Genomic DNA, 4,241 nt, shown 5'->3' on the forward strand with positions numbered 1-4,241 from the left:
CTTGGGATGCAGATTTGTAGAGGATTCCATTAATTGTGCTGAATGTAGATTGAGCTTCTTCTGAAAAGAACTGATACAACTAAAATCTGCGCCTTCCGTTTTCCTGCTCCATTCACTAAAACTCGAAGGTCACATCGAAATCCTTTCTCCTTGCTCTACTCTGAGCTCCGGTCCCGCTCAATTCACAGAAAGCGTCACACATTTCTCCTTGCCCTGCTCCACTTTTTTACCGAAGGTGACGCACTGCGTGCTTTGTTTGGGGATTCCTTCAAAGGTCTTAAATGACATGTAGTTGCTGGAAACTAATTTTTGTTGATATTAACCTCTATGATCTGTGCTCTTATGCAAGATTGATGATATGCTTCAGAATTTAAAGCAAGAAGTGGCCAACCAAGATTCCAAGCACCGGAAGCCCCTCTCAGAGGTAAATTTTGTTTTTGTTTTGGCTTATCAGAGAATTAGATGAAAAGAAATTAATTTTAAAGTTTCCCTAAAAATTTAAAGTTATAGTTTGGATTTGCTTCAGCATTTTGCCGAATTGTTGTTTTATTCATGTATTGAGGGCACAAAAGAGCTACAGTATTGTTGTTTTATTCATGAATATTGCTTTTGTTTAGGTGTTTTATTCATGTATTTGTTGAATATTGCTTCATACCTCAATGACCTACTTTTTGTTAAGTTTTCCTTCCTAGTAATAGATGCAAGACATTGAAGCAAGGTTAAGGAATCCTAGCGTCAGTATTGTGTGTAAGACCACTTGGTTTGGATTGGGGAAGATAAAGGTGAACTTTTGAAATAGGAAGACGTTCTTACTTGAGAGGAAATTGAAATGAATGCAGTTTTTTCAATGGAAATGTGGATCTTCTAGTTATTTTTGGACTGGTTATAATAGAGGACTTGACGTATGGGATTTAGAGGCTCGTTGGCTACAAGTAGATTTTGTGAATCATTTAGATTCATATTTATTTACTACAAAAATTTATTAAATATTGATAAATATTTGGTTATTCGTTTCAAGATTAAAAAAAAAACTGTGGATGAGTAATTCTTAATTTCATTAAATTTTAACAAACGTTGAGATTTAACAAATTCTAATTTGGTTGTTGCTGTTGGTATAATTGGTTGATAAATTGTTATAGAAAAATATCTAGAAAAAACTATTGTGAGTATTGCAGATGCAGTTTTTTTTTTGTTGTGCTAATGGTGTCGATGATATACAAAAATCGAAAGAATCTATTTTAGATATATGCACCTTTGTTACAAAAGTTGTATATCTATTGCATTTGATTATGTTTTTATTTCTGTTTGCAGCTTCACATGTAAAAACATATTGTTTTTATTTTTTGTCTTGATTGATTGTAATATTTCTATAAGTGCCCCTTTTATTAATGTTTTTATTGTGTTAAGCTAGCTTTTTCTGGAGCAATTTTTACTATGTTATTTTATTTTTTTTGCAAGAACCACTGGATTGAATTTTAAAACTAAGTTGTTCATCTGACTATTAGAATAACTTCAACGATAGAAGAGAACACATATTTGTTAGTCGTGTTTAAATATGGTGGATATAGAATATTGGAGTCATGTTAAAAATCAAGCTAGAAAAGCTATGGAGGTGGAAAGTGATGTGTCCTAAAGCATTCTTAATTTCCTTTATATTTTGCACCTGTTTATAGATGAAATTGCACTTAAAAAAAAAGGTAATTTTATGTTTTTCTTGCAGGTATAACAGATAGGATACATGGAACGAAGTGGAGCTGAAATGGAGTGAAGCAGAGGCGAAATGGAGAATCTTGGAACCAACAGACTGGCGCCTAGGCCCCAACCTTTGGTTTCCAAGACGCTCCACCCAAGAGCCATGGCGCCAGCTTCGTGGGCGACTAGGCTCCAGAACCCAGTCGGTCAAACCAAGAGGTCGGCACTAAGGCGCTGGCCAGTTCCTAGGTTGTTTTCTACAGTTACTTTAGCAAGACTTGGGAAGTTATGGGATGGATTTAAGCTGTTTGAGGGAGCATTGGAATGCATTTTGAAGCTTTGGGAAGTGAAGAAAGGTAGAGGAGTTGTAGTGTATAGTTAGGACTTTGTATTTTCCACTTTCTTAGAGAGGTTGGAGAACATTTGGAGGGAATTCTGTAAGGGGATATACTCAGCACATGTGTGACCAATCTTGCTTTGTACCAATCAATGATTCCATGGATCGACGCATATTATCTTTTATGTCAATTTACTATCTAGAATAGTATGGTTGATCGGGGAAGGAACCAATGTTCATGTTCCCTGACTTTGTAAGGCATCAAACTCTTCATTCATGGCCTCCCACCAGTGTGAATGCTTGTTGGCTTCATTGAAGTTAAGTGGTTTAGTTTCATTGGCAATGGAATGATGAAGTGTGAATATGCTTTTTATTTTAACCAAACCTATTTTAGATCTAGCGGTCATGTGAAGAACTGGTTGAATAATGGGAGCATTAGAGTGTATATGTGATGTTAAAAGGGGGGTATTACCGAAGTAATCATTAAAGGAAATGAAGTTAAACTTCGAGGTGAATATGAACTTAGAGGAGTTGAGGAGTTTGCTGGCTGATGTATGGACTGAGTTAAACTGGTAGAGATAAAATTGCACTTAAAAAAAAGATAATTTTGTGTTTTTCTTGCAGGTATAACAAGTAGGATACATGAAGCGAAGTGGAGCTGAAATGGGATACAAGTATTCGTTGAAGCAGAACTGTCTTGATATAAAAAACTTGCCACTTTGAGAATGGAAGCCTTTATAGCCTTCGAAATTTTTTGAATAATCTATAAAGACACACTGCACACTTCTTTGATCTAGTTTGCTTTGATGTGAGGGAGAAAACCAAGGAAAGCATTGACATCCATATGCCTGAATATGTTTATAATCAGGTGGATATTTGTGTAGGACTTGAGAGGTTATTAGTTTAGAGTGTTTTAAGAGGAGATACAGTTGATTAAGTGGACAAATGTTAGTTTGGTGTCTGGCAAGGTATTTAGTGGCAAGTTAGATGCAACACATAGGGTTTTCACAGTTTCTAGGATATTTTGATATTTTTTTCTGCTATGTCTTTTTTTTTTTGGGTGTGTAATGGTAAAAGAAATAATAAATAATGCCATGTGCAGCCACAACTTATCAAATTGTTAGCTCCTGAATTCCCCACCACCATAAGATCTTGTACATTTTATGTGATCATTGAATTGCTTTTCAATTATTGTTTGAACTTTATGAAGTGTGTTAGATTTTCAAATTTATGGACTAAACACCCATGCATCAACAAAAAGTACATAAAACTAAAAACCTTGATTTGAGTTATGTGGGAATAGTGCCACGACATCCGTATGGATGCGTTTTAAGGGATGGCAGGTCTGGTTATTAGAAGAAGAAAAGGTAGCCTTTGTTGGTTGGCTGTAATGCATGAATTGCAAAAGGATGTATGTCTTGGAATACAAATACAGGGGTGATGTTTTAAAATAAGAAGACATACATCATTATTAAAATGACCGAATCTATGAAGTTAGACATTAGTAGTAGTTTTCAATAGCATGGCTTGCTTGGGGATGGGAATGGTATAGAGTTCATCATGACAGAAACCTTGGAGTAGCATTTGTTGCAATGTCTGATCTTTGATTTGGTAGCTAGAGGCATCAAACAAAATGATGTTATTATTAGCAGAAGCAAGTTGAGAGATGGAAATGAGATTATGTGTGATTTGTCCAGTGTGAAAGTATTTGGAGAGAAGAAGCTTATGAGTGGATTAGAAAGCAATCCTTGATCGGAGTTTTGATGGGGACAACATTGTGATTGCGAATAAAGACATGATCTTGTATTTGATATGATTCGGACTGCTGTAATTTTTTGAAATCAGCTGTGAAATCATGATTTGAGGCTTTTATGTCAAATTACTTATCTTGATCTTAGTTTGAAGAGGTTATAAGTGTTGTGTGATCTGTTGGTTTGTTGGGCTTATAGTTAAGTGTCAAATAATGCCAAAATTGAGGAGCTAGGTGGCCTTATTTGTGGAAAATTTGATAGATGGTTGTTATGATCATTTGAACTTTTAAAGGAGTTGTTGATGCATCCCATTCCTTTGAAGCTACTGCGACCACATACTTTTTGATAATAGAAAGTCATAGGATTGTCCTGTGGGTGTATGTGGATGGAATTATCACTATATATGTTTATCTCCTCACTGTAATGAGGGGACTAAAGTCTTTAGGACTAATGGGTGAATG

At 35.4% G+C, this 4,241-nt stretch overlaps 1 long non-coding RNA gene across 1 annotated transcript; it reads left to right on the plus strand.

The window, feature by feature from the left end:
• The first annotated feature begins 18 nt into the window (after positions 1–18).
• Positions 19–2,380, plus strand: LOC110029997. The gene is made up of 4 exons (XR_002294600.1): positions 19–235; positions 350–424; positions 1,506–1,619; positions 1,721–2,380. It is a non-coding gene; the product is annotated as an uncharacterized LOC110029997 (long non-coding RNA).
• Positions 2,381–4,241: the final 1,861 nt, after the last annotated feature.

The sequence above is a fragment of the Phalaenopsis equestris genome, unplaced genomic scaffold (genome assembly GCF_001263595.1).
Source record: "Phalaenopsis equestris unplaced genomic scaffold, ASM126359v1 Scaffold000626, whole genome shotgun sequence".
NCBI lineage: Eukaryota > Viridiplantae > Streptophyta > Magnoliopsida > Asparagales > Orchidaceae > Phalaenopsis > Phalaenopsis equestris.